Consider the following 17,157-nt stretch of genomic DNA (forward strand, 5'->3'; position numbering starts at 1 on the left):
TCTGGGAAAAGGATGTCTCACTGACCCTTCAACACCTCCCACTAGATGCTGAATCAAGTCTGCCAGGTAAACACTCTCATAGCATGCTGCACTATTCCTACATAACAATCACCAGGATAGCAGTTGACTAGTTCAGGTTACAAGTACCTATTAACATCTCTCTTGGTCCCTCAAAGGCAGTGGTTCTCAACCTGTGGGTCACAACCCTTTCACAGGGGTCGCTGAAGACCACCAGAAAACACATATTTCCGGTGGTCTTAGGAACTGTGACACTGCTCCTCTATCTGTCTCCACGAGGGTCCGCCCTCATGCAGGTATGCCCACCTATGAGGACCCAGCATGAAGACTATTACCCATGGTACACCATGCTTCAAGACAAAATTTCACTTATTTGTCACTAGAAATGAATAATTCACAATATATAGTGACATATTGTTTTTGTGATTAATCACTATGCTGTTGTTATGTTCAATTTGTAACAATGAAAATGCATCCTTCTCAGATAGATGGCCGCTTGTTTATCTTCAAGCCTTTAAGACCCCAGATGCTATATCTTTTGATAGCCGGGCACCATTAGCTTTCTTCACCACATTTGCTTATGCACACGTTTGTCTTCAGTGATCGTATCAGGAAGGTAGGCACCCACTGATATGATTTTTAGTTCTTTGATGGTTGATGACTTGTCCCTTCTACACCTCGTGGTCAGATAGGCTGGTGTGCTTCTTCCATGTGGGCTTTGATGCTTCTGAGCTAGATGGCTGCTTGTTTATCCTCAAGCCTTTAAGACCACAGACACTATATCTTTTGATAGCCAGGCACCATCAGCTTTCTTCACCACATTTGCTTATTCACCCGCTTTGTCTTCAGCGGTGGTTTTGGGAAGGTGAGCAATTTAATAGAAGAAAGTATTCTTGCATTGAGGGAATACTTGAATGGCGGCCCAATGTCCATCTGCTACCTTAATACTAAACCTATAAATATATGCACATAGATCTGTTTCCCCACACTCTTATATAAATATATTTACCTATGTACATTCTAGTCTTTAGACCTCTATAAATATCCTTTGTCACCTAGTTCTTTTCTCTATTTCCTTTTACTTTCCTCTTGTCCCACTATCATGCTCAGCCTTCACTTGGTTTTCAGTCATTTCTCTTGGTTACATTGCCCTTGCTGAATCCCTACCAGGCCTCTCACACCCTCCTTGCCACTGATTTTGGATAACTTGTAGCTCCCCTGTCCCTGGGTTGGTCAGCACCACCTCCTTACCCCCACCTCCCCTTCTCCTGTGTTCCCCCAGAACCGTTGGTCCCATTGTTTTCTCCTCCAGACTATTCATCCAGTCTATCTTATCTAGATAGATCTGTAGAGATAATAATATGCACCGAGAATCAAGCCATAGCAAGATAGGCGATGAGTGAGAACTCAGCGATAACAACAAAAAAGGAAACCAATTACCCATAGAAGAATAAATTTATTAAAAGAAAAACATTTTAAAAAGAAAGAAAAACCTGTAAATAGATCAAGGTCTGATTTTTTATCTCTAGGCATATCCTTCAGGCAGGTCCGATGGGGTACCATGCTCTGGCCCCAGAGTCTAGCTGAGAAGCATCAAAGCCCACATGGAAGAAGCACACCAGCCTGTCTGACCACAAGGTGTAGAAGGGACCAGTTATCAGACATCAAAGAACTAAAAATCATATCAGTGGGTGCCTACCTTCCTGATACGATCACTGAAGACAAACATGTGCATAAGCAAATGTGGTGAAGAAAGCTAATGGTGCCCAGTTATCAAAAGATATAGCATCTGGGGTCTTAAAGGATTGAAGATAAACAAGTGGCCATCTAGCTCAGAAGTGACAAAGCCCACATGGAAAAAGTACACCAGCCTGTGTGACCATGAGCTGTCAAAGGGATCAGGTATCAAGCATCAAAGAACAAAAAATCATATCATTGTAAATGTGGGTGAGTGCTGAGTGGAGACCCAAAGCCCATCAGTAGGCAACTGGACACCCCCTTACTGAAGGGTTGTGGGGAGGAGATGAGCCAGTCAGGGTGCAGGGTAGCAACGATGAAACATATAACTTTCCTCTAGTTCTTAAATGCTTCCTCCCCACCCACTATCATGATCCCAATTCTACCTTACAAATCTGGCTAGACCAGAGGATGTACATTGGTACATATAGCAACTGGAAACACAGGGAATCCAGGACAGATGACTCCTTCAGGACCAGTGGTGAGAGTGGCGATGCCTGGAGGGTGGAGGGAATGTGGAGTAGAAAGGGGGAACCGACTAAAAGAATCTACATATAGCCTCCTCCCTGGGGGATGGACAGCAGAGAAGGGGGGGGGCGTCATACAGTGTAACATATGACAAAATAATAATAATTTATGAATTATGAAGGGTTCATGAGGGAGGGGGGAGTGAGCAGGGAGGGAGAAATGAGCAGCTGATATTAAGGACTCAAGTAGAAGGCAAATGTTTTGAGAATGATGATGGCAACAAATGTACATATGTGCTTAACACAATGGATGTATGTATGGATTGTGATAAGAATTGTACAAGCCCCAATAAAATAATTTTTAAAAAGAAAGAAAATCCATCCTGCCTATCAGATTTTTACATTACAATTCATAACAGAAGCAAAATGACAGTTATGAAAGAGCAACGAAAATAATGTTATGGTTGGGGGTCACCACCACATTAGGACTGTATGAAAGGGTCACGGCAGAGGAAGGTGGAGAACCACAGCTCTAAGGGTTGTGATCTGAGTTCCTGTTCTCCATCTTTTCTCTACTACCTGGCATAGCATCTGGCGTATCTGAAGCTGACAACAAATCTTTGTCGAAAAAAGAATAAAAATTGGGGAAATAGTTGTACCCCAAATCTGAAATTCTATACACTGCCTCCATTGACTGGTTTGTTGATTTTCAGCAGTTGTTTATGTCCTAGATAGTCACTGGACAATAACAGGATAACTCATATTCCCTCTGAACTTCTCATTTTGCCAGGTGCTCAGAGACACTGTGAATGGGAATCAAGTGGAAGGCAGTCATCTTGGTTATTTTGGTTGTGGGGCCTAAGTGTATTACATTCTAACAACAATCCCATGAGATGTATACTTTTCTTATCATTCCCATTGTCCTGTAGAGGAAACTGAGGCCCAGAGAGGTTACGCATCTTTCCCAAGAGTACAGGGCTAAGGAATAATGCACTGACACTTTCTTTTAACTGTCCTCCTCCTTGCCTTGTGTCCTTATACACAAGGAAATATACTATCTCTCATGATCTCTTTGGTATGTGCAAGGAAGACTTGTGTACCTGTTGGTATCTGTGCATTTTTTGGGTTTCTATTACAAAGAAGTCCCAGGGTCATGCAAACAGTTATGCACTCAGCTGCTAACCAAAAGGTTGACGGTTCAACCTACCCAGAGAGCGTGTAATGTAAGGTCGAGTAATCCACTTGTAAAAAGTTAGTCTATTGACAACCAGTGGAGCACAGCGGTTGCCATTAGTCAGAGACAAGTGATGTTTTTTGTTTGTTTGTTTTGTTTTGTTTGTTGGATTACAGAAAAAGGAAGACCAAATATTCAATTCATCAGTGATCTTCAAATGTCATCTGAATCATGATCAAAGAGAGTCTGAAAACACAGATAGCTGCCCCCCAGCACGACCAGCTCCCCCAGAGTTTCAGCTGCAGTCGGCCTGACAGGCGAGGGTCAAGGTTTTGTCTTTCTCGGAGGCTCTCAAGTGATACAGATACAGATACAGTCCTCTGACTCAAGGACTCACTCTGAAGACCACGGCAGCTACATAAGATAGTTTCACCAACTTTGGGAACTTGATAAACTCCTATGACCGTTCTTTCCCATCCTTCCTCGGCCATCTTCCCTTCTGTATTATGTGGATAGAAAACCTCCAAACAGCACAGGGTTAGGGTGAAGCGTCGTCCATTTCCTCATCTGCTGAGCTTCGCCTCCTCTCGCCCCCTCAACTTCAGCACAGGTTGGAGTATATACTTCCTTTTGGAGAAATAAAAGGGTTTGCTACAATGAGAGGGGTGTGCTTCCTACCTTAGATTGTTTAATCATTCACTCATAGCAGTTCTATAAGATTATTGTCATTGTGCCCATTGTATAGATGAAGAAACAGAGACCAAGAAGTTAAATCACTTGACCTCTGATCATAGAGGTAGTAAGTAGCTGAGCCAGGGTTCAAATTCAAGATGCTGTCACTTCCAATCTGTTGTTCTTTCCATACATCCACATTACCTTCATATTTTCATTTATCATTCTAATTCTCCCAAATGTACAAATAACAGAAAAGTCATTCACATGAAAGGTGCCAACTGAAGAACAAGGTGCTAAGTCTACTTCTCCCCCACCATGTGTTTCCAATTCATTTTCTTTTATTTACTTCTTTGAAATGGGTTGCCATTTATTTCAAATGGACAGTGGGGCAGGGGGAGAATAGCTCAAGATCTTGAATCGAAACACACCGGAACCTCTCTACAAAGTACATCGCACTCCAAGATAGCACCAAGCTGGTTTGTCTCTCTGACACTGACCTGACAACTCTGGATGTTATTGTCTTCCTGATGTAGTTGAAGAAGCCTTTTAGAATTCCACTGCCGTGCTGGGAAGCCATACATCCCCCGGGATTAATCACAAATATTTTATAAAGATGAAGTTTCGTTATATCTTTGTTCTTTGTATCTTGGCTTTTGTTAGCGCATTTTAATTAGGATCTGGTATCTGCAATAAACAGTAAACATAAAGAGCTTTGCAAAAATGTATTAGACTGTTTGTTTTCACACTCTAATGCATATTTGCACAATTTTACCATGAAAAAAGGAAAACATGCTAAGCTCTTGGGCTCTATCCCAAATGTCCTGGAATAGAATCTGGAAATTGCTAAAAAATGCAACCAAACCTCATCATATTTCAGCAATTAACCTAAGAAACGAGGGTCCATTCTCTGTATGAAAGGGGAAGAAAAAAAACATTTTTGAGGAGAGAAATCTGTGGAGAAGCGTGCTTCTCGATAACACTCACAGCGTTCTCCAAACCTGTTAGGAAATTTGGACTCTTTCCCTCTGATGCAAAACAGCTTAATAAACAAATTAAGTTGGGTAACTTTTTCTTTTCTCTTTCACAGTGTTATGAAGGCCTCTCCAGGGAATGCAGGAAGGACTGATAAGCATGAGAACGAGGAATAAAAATATTCGTATGTAATCTCGGGTTTTTAGAGAAGCTAGAATGAGTAATCATTCTATTGAATAGCTAACCACTGGAATGGATTGTTATTTAACCAATAGGATCATGGATGACACAGAGCGGTTTGGGGTTTTTTATTTGCATACATTCCTATCAAAAAGTAGTGAAACGTTTTAAAATTGCCACATGTGGCTCTTGTGTGTAATTGTTATTGATATGTCACATTGATAGTGTTTGGATGTGGTGCCAAGCCATAAAAGTGTAAGAAATTCAGAGGCATAATATGATTTCTCCTTCTATATTTTCCCCTTTATAGGCGACCAAATAAAACCCCAACAACAAACAAATCCATCGCTGTCAGAAGATTCCAATGCATAACAATTACTTGTAAGACAAGATAAAATTGCCCCATGGGTTTCCAAGGTGCTGGCGTTACAGAAGCACATGGCCACATCCTTCTCTAGGCAGCTGGTAAGTTCTAACCACTCATCTTTCAGTTGGGTGCCTAGTGCTTTAACCAGTGTGCTACCAGAGATTCTTAACTAAAGCACAGGATTAAATCAGGTGTTTTGTCACGTGATTTTTTTAAAAATGAACCGAGAAGCACAGAAAACAATAGATAAAAGGCAGTGTCCCAGGCATCAACTTAAAAGATGAAAGCCATCCTTTCTAACAGGGAGACATACACACATCAAGGTGAACTGTGCAGAAAGAAGTGTTAGCTCCGAGGTCCCAGACGAAAGAAGTGTTAGCTCCGAGGTCCCAGACGAAGTTCTAGTTGGTGCTCCTAACTCCCTTTAAAGGGAATCATATCCCTGCAATTAATTAGAAATCTGTTTTTGTAAGATCAAAGTTGTGAAAAAGTTAAAAGGTTGGATCATGTGGGGAAAAAATAACTAAAGATCTTAGGGAATTTGAACTGGTAAACTTAGATTTTATCTCCTGACAACTGTTTGCAAGAGGATTAAAAGATGTACAGAAATTATTAGTTTTAGATAAAAGCCCACGTTTTATAAAGCAATTAATTTTTCATTAGTTCCACATAATTTTGGCAAAATGTAGTTTTGTTCCAATAAAACTATTACATTCCAAGAGGTTACTCTAAAATATAGCCATTAACTTCACATTAATTTAACCAGATTTATAATAGGCCAAACTACAGGCAGGAAAGCCGTAATAGTTTTTTACAGAATATATTAGAATTAAAAGGAAAAATTAAGATGAAAAATAATAAAACACAGGTCATAAAACTCCTGAATTCCTAAGTATGGTTATGCATTTATTTAAAAGACATTTCCCTGCAATGTTTCTTGAGCACATAAAATGAATAATACAAAGTCTACCTTACGTTTTTATCTGGGATTATCTTGGAAATATCAAAAATAGTTATTTTCAGTATGATATATTTATTTTATGTTATACTTCTCAAGCTTTCTGTAGTTTGTTATGATCCACACAGTCAAATGCCCTTGTGTTGTCAATAGATGGCACGTATGAACTGGCTATGAGGCAAAGATGAGAGAGCCTCTATCTTCCAACTTTCGTTACCCCAGTCTGACATCCGCTATCCCTCCCATGGCACTCTACTGCATTCAGCACTCCATCCTCTGCACTCAGTCTCCATTGCAAAACCCAACGTAACTCACAGACAGTATTTACAATCATGGGCGTTTACTAGGGAAGCTAAGAGATACGAGGCAGGATCAGAAATGTTAAGGCTACAGTTCTTTTGTCTGAAGACCCTCTTCTCAGTCTTGTCCAGAGATCCATCTCTCTCCCTGGGCCTTGGTCTCTCAACCATAGGGCCCTTTGACCCCTGCCCTCCTTGGCTAGTATTGTAAAGCTCCTTTAGAGCTGATACATGCCCAAAATCCACCCTACTCTGCAAGCCAGCCTTCTGCCTGAAGACATTCACCTTTACTCATTGTCTGTCTCATGGTCCACCACCACTTCTCCAAGTAGGGATCAGAGATGGGCTCTGCTCCTGGCTCTTCTTTATGCCTCCCCCCCACCCCCACTGGTCATGAGAGTCTCCCTTCCTGATTCAGATGACTCATCCTATACCCAATGGAGTGCCAAAGCTGACCAACTCCCTCACATTACGCCTATACACCTTATTTGCATGCTCTCACCCAGTCATTTGGTGGGATCCACAAAAGCTATAGATGGGAGAGCCATCCCAAGTAATTCCATTTCACTGCACAACGCAGAAGCCACAGTCTTCTTGTGGCTTACACTCAGACAGATCAAGTCATCCTCTCTACCATGTTTCATTCATTCCAAGCAAGGAAATAAAACAAGACTAGGAGGTATGGATCCTATGAGGACATTTTAGAGGTTGTGGCATAGTGGTTAGGCATTGGACTGCTAACTACAAGGTCAACTGTTCAAAACCACCAGACAGCTCTGCAGGATAAAGATGAGGCTTTCTACTCCTATAACCAACTACAGCTTTGGAAATCCACAGGGACAGTTATACCCTCTAGTGTCACTGTGAGTCAGAATTGACTCAATGGTAGTGAGTTGGTTTTGTTTTTATTTAAATCACAATACAGATAGGAAATTTGCACTTTAAGTACCAGAACATATCATGAAGCAAAAATAATTAACATTTAACTGATGATAAAATCCACTGCCTTCAATTCTATTTTGACTTCTCGTGGCCTAGGACAGAGTCGAACTGTTCTGTTGGATTTCTGAGACTGTCATTCTTTACAGAAGCAGACAGCTTTCTCGTTCTCCCATAAAGTAACTGGTAGGTTTCTGGTTAGCAGCCCAGTGCTTAACTCACTGGGCAACCAGGGCTCCTAAAGAGAGTCATTATTCAAAGAAGCAAAATATAAGCACTCAATACATTAAAATAATTAATTTTAGATGATCATTAAATTGTGCGGAAAAAGAGTTGGTGGTCCATTTGGAAAAAAAAAAAATATATATATATATATCTATGTCTATATATATATATATATTGTACCCTTACCTCACTTCATGACTAAAACCTGTCCCAGGTGCTCAGAGGCTTATGTGTGTGCTTGGGCATGTGCAGGACCTCCAACTCTATCAGCAATAGTTTACTTCTTGAACTGGGTGAGAGTGTAAGAGTGTCTTGTGTACACTGGCAGAACTGTTGGGTTACCACACACCAGGCAGGCACTATTAGAAGACTGATGCATATGTTCATTTTTGTGTAAGAATCTAGTTGTCCAGAGTCAGATTAGCTGGGTGGCCCTACCTCAGCCTCTCACGGTGCTGCAGTGAAGATGTGAGCAGGAGCGGCTCACTGAGTTCAGCCCACACTCCAGAGGATGAATATTAAACTCCATATTTTGAAGAAAAGAGTATCAAAATACTTGTGGACTTACTTTAGAATCTCCACACATGATATTTGGCTGCTGTTGGCAATGCTAGTTTTAACTAAAAATCACAAAGGAAATGCCAAACATAGACATAGAGTTAGAAATTGATATAAATGGACTACTAAAATGAAATATAAAAGATGAGTAAGCACATGATGCCAATATTCAACATATTCAACCTTTAGTAATCAGAGATCAACGATTACAAAGGAAGCCTGCATCTTCTATCAAGTTGGCAAATTATAACACTTTTGAGATGTGGCGGGACAGGAAGTTTACACGTCATAAGTGTGTAAGTTGATACAAATTCTACTCCAAAGTTTACTATATCCATTACATTAAAGAGTTGTATGCCCTTTGCTGCAGCAACTTCCAGCAATTTATCTTAAGAATTAATTGGACAAGCATGTATATTCAGAGATGCTCATCACAGCAGTTTTCACTGTAGTCAAAAAACTTGAAACTGCCTAACTGACCAAAAAATGACGTGTTTTTTTTTTTAAACATAAATGATGGTGCAGCAGTGACTGATGGAATGCAACGCCATCATCGTTTGGGAAAAATATTTACTGACAAGAATAATATTTGGGGGGTTAAATGAACAAAACACACGTTGAAAACCGTGCGTACAGCATGATACAATTTGGGGGAACAAATTAAGCTATATCTCACATGCACAAAACATATGTGAATCATGTTAAAAGGTCAGAGAGCAAAATGTCAATAGTGCAATCTTTAGAGGATACAATTCTTGGCGATTTATATTCTCTCTTTTTCAATCTGTATTTCTATTTTACAAAAACTACCTGTGAAAAAGCTCAAATCATAAATGGTAGGTTCTCTTTCCTCTGACCCTCTGTCTTTCTCCTTTCTCTCGCTAAGTGAATAAATGATAGAAGAGGCTCGAACCTGTTATCATCACCAGTTAACAGTCATTAACCCTCCCACCCCTCGCACAGGCCTCTGTAATTTCCATAATAAAGAAATGAAGCTGCAATCCTCTGCCCAGGGATATACAGTCTGGCATTAATAAGCCTACTAGTGTTCTGCCTTTAAACTGGAAGAACCTTCGGCAGTGCATCCAATGTGAAGACATGTTCACATTCCAAGTACATGAGCCATCTTAAATACCTAAAAATTAACAGTGGCTTTTGCCCCTGTAATCTACTGTTATCAAATCTAGATCATTTGCCTGTATCGTTTTAGATGGTTAAACGTTTAATTTTGGATATGAAAAATGATTCGTACCACCTAGGCAGGCCCATAATTAACAGTTAACCACTCACATTGAAAGTTAACTGGGAGACAGGGGCTATGGCTGCCAGATAATGGGGACATCTCAGCAACTCCCCTTCATCACCGACCAGTGGCACAAGCCGCTTCTGAGGCTCCCCCCTGACCCCAACCGGCCCCGCCTGGCACAGCTGATCTTTCATAGCCCCCAGGGCAACCCAGCCTCACTGACCTCTGGGAGCCCTGCATGGATAGCAGACCTCGTGGGCAACTCCATGCAGACATTGTCAGTACAAAGCAAAGACTTTCGCTATTATTTTCTCTCCTCCTTTTCTGCTTCCTTCCCCAGCACGCTCCTGCCTTTCTCCTTCCTACTGCAGTAGATGCACACACACTACCGAGGTACATAACACTACCAAAGGAATATGATTGTCCACCCACAAGGCCGTTTTATTTTCTACCATTTTTGTGCTTTTCATATATTGTAATAATTTTTTTCTATTTCTCTCCCACTTCCTCTTCTAGTACAAACCAAGGGCTGAAGTAGAAAGCACGTTTTGAGAATGATGACGGCAACAAATGTCCAAATGTGCTTGACACAATGGATGGATGTGTGGATTGTGATAAGAGTTGTATGAGCCCCTAATAAAATGATTAAAAAATAAAACAGAGAGCCTGAAAATAGTAAGCATATGGTAGTTCCAGGCCAGGAGAAAATAAAGTCCATAAGTCTGACGTTCAGAGCAGAGAAAGAACGACTAGAGACCCGGTGTAGTCTGGGTGCGGGTGCTGGGGTTTTGTTACAATGGCAGGGTCATTGTCAGCTGGTCAATGCACTCAGAGGGGAGAAAAATAAAACTCCTTGTTTTGGTGAGTGTGTCCAAATCTACAGGCTTGTTTATTTTTGTCTGGGAGGCATGCTTTCTGTTCTAATGGATTCATTTTTTAATTAACCAGATTCTGGCAAACTTTCCTATAAAAAAAAGAAGCCCAAGGAAACAGATCCCCACGTTGATATAAAAAAAGGGACCTGATGATAACAATGTTTTTAAAAGAAAAAAAAGGCGATATAAATTACATGATCATTAACATATTTGAAAATCACGGCCAACAGCAAGTCACCAATCACTTCCCCAAAAGCAGAGCATGCTGGTATTTAGAAAGTAAGAAAAAATTCATGATACAATGGAAAACTTTGGAGAGAAAGAGATTCTAAATCTTAATGGATATGAAATAAGTCACTTTACTCTTATTTTCTCCCTTAACTGATGAAATCTCGCAAGGCACACACACCAGATCAAACGAATACAAACTTTCAAAGACTTTATGAAATTGTTTGACTAGTTTACCCATTTTGGAAGTTTTTTTATGGGTGACTCATTAATATTTTCCAATACTATCATTGATTCTCTACGGAAAGGAATCATTGGTTGGATGGTACTTGTCCTTTGAGAACATTAAAGAAAGATTTCATCCTTTTAGAATCATCAATTCCACTGAGAACTAACTCCTCTGATGGTACTAAATAAATAATAAGAATAAAATTATAACATCCAATATCTGATTCAGCACGCAGCTTAATGAGTCTTAAGGTAATGTTAAGTGCTTTGGAATCTTCAGAGAGTAGAAAAGACGATGCCCTGTATTAGTCATCTGTAACACAGCGTCATTCTATTAGAGATTAATATTTCAATTCTTGATTTTATTTCATCTTCACTTTGATTTCTCTTTATCGTCTACCTAGCTTTGATAAAACAAACAGGGGTTAAGGTTTATGAGAATATGCAAAATTTACAAGGAGGTCAGAAATATTGCGACTCTAGTCCTTTCTACTAGTGATGTTTAATGCACGTTTACTGCATCAAGTTGAATACCATTGAATTAATGCTAAAAGAGGCATCTATAAGGTGTCGATGCAAACTAAGCATCAGAAGTCAGGGTACTAGTTGAAGCTCCCAAAGAACCACTGACCAAGTCATGTGCCCAATCAGCACCCTGACTCTGTTCATCCATCAAATGATGGTTAATGAAGCCATTGCCTCAGCTGTCCAGGACATCCAAGTGAAGAAAGGCCTGTTCTGGAAACAAAAGCCTCATTGGGATGGTGGATGCAGCAATATGGGAATATTTCCATAGAAATCCCAAACGAAGGATCCACAACCTATGGGAATTCCAAGTCCATACATTGAGAAAACGAAGTTGCCCTCCGAAGATAAAATAATCATCTTTGAGAATGATGAGGGCAGCGAATGAATGTGCCTATGTGCTTGACACAATGGATGGATGGATGGATTGTGATGAGAATTGCAGGAGCCTCCAATAAAATAATTTTTTAAAAAATCATCATCATCATCTTTAAATAACAGCTCCCTTGACTGGCAGCACATTCTGTTCAAGGAACTTTTCGAATGAGCCAGTCATTCAGGCCAGAGTTTACTCATTCCTCCGCCAAAGACAAGAGCCCTGGCCGGGGGTGAGTTACGCCTTGGCAAGCCATTCAGCCAGTCCTCGGGAGAACTGAGGCAGTCTGCTCCCATCAAGATGGACAGCTTCCAGAAACCTGCAGGGCAGCTATACTGAAACTGGGATATTTTAAAAATCATTTTATTGGGGGCTCATACAACTCTTATCACAATCCATACATACATCAATTGTGTCAAGCACATTTGTACATCCGTTGCCCTCATCCTTCTCGAAATATTTGCTCTCCACTTAAGCCCTTGGTATCAGCTCCTCATTTTCTCCTCCCTCCTTGCTCCCCCCTCCCTCATGAACCATTGATAATTTGTTAATTATTATTATTTTGTCATGTCTTACACTGTCTGACGTCTCCCTTCACTCACTTTTCTGTTGTCCGTCCCCCAGAAAGGAGGTTATATGTAGATCCTTATAATCGGTTCCCCTTTCGACCCCACCTTCCCTCCACCCTCTGATATCACCACTCACACCACTGGTCCTGAAGGGTTCATCTGTCCTGGATAACCTGTGTTTCCAGTTCTTATCTGTACCAGTGTACATCCTCTGGTCTAGCCGGATTTGAAAGGTAGAATTGGAATCATGATAGGGGGTGGGGTGGGAAGCATTTAAGAATTAGAGGAAAGTTGTATGTTTCAACAGTGTTCTACTGCCACGCTGACTGACTCATCTCCTCCCCGCGACCCTTTCTGTAAGGGGGTGTCAGTTACCTGCAGAGGAGTTTAATAGGTAGACCTATTAAAGATCCTAATCTGCAAGCCACACCTAAGTCACCAGTGCTAAAAACGCATGTATGAGATGTGAGAAGTAAAACAAAAGGCCTTCCCTAGAGACGGAACTTCTTCCCTTTTCAAAATCAAGGATGCATTTCACAAAGCTAAGTAGGTGACGGTATAAAAGTCCGTTGTAATTTCAGTCTTGGTAGCTCCTACTCCCCCGAGATGGAAATGTTGAGGACCATTTCTTTGAGACCGTGGTTCTAGAAAAAGCTTTGCTTCCCATGAGGGATGAGTACATATCCTTTCCGGTAGCTGATGTGTAATTTATCATGCTTCCTTCTTACTCAGCCTGCCAAGAAACTAAGACTCAAGATGGAAACTCAGTCACAATAACCATGCGGACACCACAGCTGGCATATTTTTCTTGTGCCTTTTTCTGTGCCCAGCTTTCCTATTTTACTCACCTTCCCACTAAGTCTTTTTCTTTAAAAAAGTTGTTGCACACTCTTTAGGAACGAGGCAAAATATAATTAAGTATGAATGTAAAATGAGTATAACATATAAAAATTACAGCTTCTATTCAAAGAATAACCTTGACTTCTGAAGAATGATATTAAAATTGGAAGTGAGTTCATTTGTAAGTGAGCAGTATGATATCAGCACATTTTCGACATGGAAGTCATTTGTGTATTAGCTACTTCACCAAGGATCCCAATCCTCTTTGAACGCTCAAGAGTGCAAATTGAATTAAATATCTCCGGAAAGCACAGGCTACTGACGGTTAGGCACAAATCTACCTTCAAAGTGGAAACAAAATTCTTTAGAATTCTGTATTAATTAAGGGAACGCTAGTAGCTTTAACCACCTCCAAGTGTATAAAGATTCAACTGCAACTGAAGCCCCGTTTGGGTCATCTAAGAGTCTGAGGGAATGTTTCCTGGTTAAGGGACGAATCTTTTGTAGGCCCACTTTTGCTATCCCTGTGAGCATCCAACTGGCAGAGAGGCACCGGTCCAGGTGCTGGAATGCAAACCCTAGCACCTGGTGACCCCGGGGCGTTGTGTAGTAGGGAGCTGCCTAGGCTGGGCTAGCACCGCCATGCTTTCAGTTAGTATCAAACATCTTATTCAGTGGAGAGACTCAAGGACTCCAGCAGAAAGGAAAAGGAAACAACAACAACAACAAACGCTTGACCTAAAATAAATAGATCATTCCCACTCACCATTCATTAGTAACAAAGGGTTCTGCGGCCGCATCTAGAGGCAAAGCAATGAGTGTAGGTGGCTGAGGGCCTAGATAATGTAGTTCAGGACGGGACGGCCACTTCCCACTGATGACCCTATCCAATAGGGAGGGACACAGCAATGTTTAAGAGGCATTTGCTTTTCCTGACATACAAGTTTATGCCTCCACCCCTTCCTCCTGCATGCAAGGGTGAGCACCACTGGGTCTGGATCAGACTAAGATGCTGGTGGGAATGAGCTGTCACTGGCCACAGACTGAAGAAAACCAGAGTCACCAAACCTATTCTGACTCATAGCAACCCTGTACAGCAGTGGTTCTCAACCTTCCTCACGCCGCGACCCTTTCATACAGTTCCTCATGTGGTGGTGATCCCTCCAACCTTAAAATTATTGTCATTGCTACTTCATCAGTCATTTTGCTATTGTTATGAATCGGGCGACCCCTATGAAAGGGCCGTTCAACCTCCAACAGGGTCATGACCCACAGGTTGAGAACCGCTGATCCACAGGGTTTCCAAGGTGGTAAAGCTTTACAGGAGCAGAGCCTCATCTTTTTCCCTAAAATGTGTGGGTGAGAGAAATAAATCAAGGTCAAGTCTGAGAGGGCTGACCACAGGAGGCTAGAGATTTTGGGTGATGGAAACTTTCTGAAGGTGTGTAACCATAGGAGAAACGTGACAAAACTTTATATTTTACCAAAATTGATATTCTGGCAACAGTGTGAGGCTAATTCCTGGGCAATAACATTATCAGGACACCAGTCAGGAGGCCACTGTGGCAGTGACTAGCATGCTGGGTGACCACACACACTATGCCAGAGACCTGAGACTGAACCCCAGCCCTCACTTCCCCTCTGGGAGAGTTCACAGCAACATGATCTCATACTGATGAATGCTTTTCATCTGTACATGCATGCTTCCAGGCAGTAATGTGAGTTTAGGGTGTATTTGCTTAAGCACATGCCTTCTTTCTACTTGCTGTTATTGCTAGGTCCTGTCAAGACCACCGTGAATCACAATGATCCTATGCACAACAGAAGGAAATACTGCCTACTCCTGCACCCTCTTCAGAATTGTGATGTCTGAGGTCATTGTTGCAGCCCTTGGATTAATCCTCCTCCTCCTCCTTTTTGGCTCACCCTCTACTTTACCAAGCATGATGCGTTTCTTGAGGGACTCGCCTCCTGATAACATGTCCAAAGTACGTGAGGCAAAGTCTCACCCCTCATGTTCCTAAGGAGCGTGCTGTCTGTACTTCTTCCAGACAAGTGTTGGAAAACGCCATGGCTTGGGATGGGCACACCTCCGTCAACAAAGTGCCGTCTTTGCTCCTCAATGCTCCCACGAGATCCTCCACAGCAGTTTTATACAATTCAATGCATCCGTTGGTGCCTTTGCTGGTGCTTCCAAGACCATTGACTGCGGATCCAAGCAAGATCAAATCCTTGACAACGTCACACTTTTCTTCGCTTATCATGATGTTACAGACCAGTCCAGCTGTGAGGGTTTGGAATTTCTTTACATTTAGTTGCAATCCGTACTGAAGGCCGTTGTCTTAGACTTTCATCAACAAATGCTTCAAGTGCTCCTCACTTTCAACAGGCAAGGCTGTGCCACCTGCATATTCCAGATTGTCAACAAGCCTTCCTCCAGTGCTGCGGCACCAATCTTCTTCATATAATTCAGCATCACAGATCATTTGCCCAGCATACAGATTGAATATAGTAAAAGGATACACCCTGACACACAGTTTATGATTTTATTTATTTATCTATATATTTATTTTTTTACTCAGTCTCCGTGGAGACCGTCAAAAATTGCCAGTGCCGACTATATTTCAAGTTGTCACAGCGAGGTATTGGGAAAAGTTTTAAATTAGCAATAATCGCGCCTTGGGTAAACCTCATTGGCTACGATATTGCCACCGCGCAAAGCTTCAGTTTATGATTTTAAACCACAGTGTTCCCTTGTTCTGTTTGAACAACTGCCACTTGGTCCATGTACAGGTCCCCCAGGAGCACAATGAAGTGTTCTGGAATAACCATTCTTCTCAAGGTTATCCATAGTGTGTTATGGTGTCTCCTAGTCAATAAACACAAGTAATCATCCACACATTCTACGACAGAGACCGCAGACAGAACACCGTCCCTCACTTCCACTTCAGGTGAGTTCCCAAGTGACAGGAAATCTCATACAGACACATGCTCCTCATTTAAACAATTTTTTAAATTATCTTCAAAATTTTACTTGCATAGGATATTATTAATAGTGTTTGATAATTTCCATATTCTGTTGGGTAACTCTTCTTTGGAATGGGCATAACATGGACCTCTTCCCTTCTGTTGGCCAGGTAGCTGTCTTTCAAAGTTCTTGGCATAGATGTGATGGCTTTCAGTGCTTCATCTGCTTGTTGAAACATTTCAATTGGTACTCCATCAATTCCTGAAGCCTTATTTTGCACTAATGCTTTCAGTGCATCTTGGAATTCTTCCTTTAGTACCATTGGCTCTTAATCATATGATCCCACTTGAAATGGTTGAACATTTCCCAGAGCTTTTTGATACAGTTACTCTGTGTTCCTTCCATTGCCTTTTGATGCATCCTGCATTATTCAATATTTTGTCCATAGGATCCTTTAATATTTTAATTTGAGGCTTGAATTCTCTCAACGGTTCTCTCAGTTTGAGATATGCTCAATGTGTTCTACCTTTCGGTTGTCTAAATCTAGGTCTTTAGACATTTCATTATAATACTCAACTTTGTCTTCTCAAGCTCTTTTTGAAATATTCTGTTCAGCTTCTTCATCATGCCTTGCATTTGCTTTATCTACTACATGCTCAGGAGCAATGTTCAGTGTCTTTTTATTGTAGTTATATATCTTGTGTCAATTTGAGGAATAAGAGTGTAGGGATGG

General features: G+C 41.2%; 1 non-coding gene across 1 annotated transcript; it reads right to left on the reverse strand.

Moving 5' to 3' along the window:
- Nucleotides 1-16,038: 16,038 nt before the first annotated feature.
- Nucleotides 16,039-16,179, reverse strand: LOC115872191. The gene has a single exon (XR_004047724.1). It is a non-coding gene; the product is annotated as a U4 spliceosomal RNA (small nuclear RNA).
- Nucleotides 16,180-17,157: the final 978 nt, after the last annotated feature.

This window comes from Echinops telfairi, unplaced genomic scaffold (assembly GCF_000313985.2).
Source record: "Echinops telfairi isolate 266 unplaced genomic scaffold, ASM31398v2 ScPeMD7_7420;HRSCAF=8458, whole genome shotgun sequence".
Classification (NCBI taxonomy): domain Eukaryota; kingdom Metazoa; phylum Chordata; class Mammalia; order Afrosoricida; family Tenrecidae; genus Echinops; species Echinops telfairi.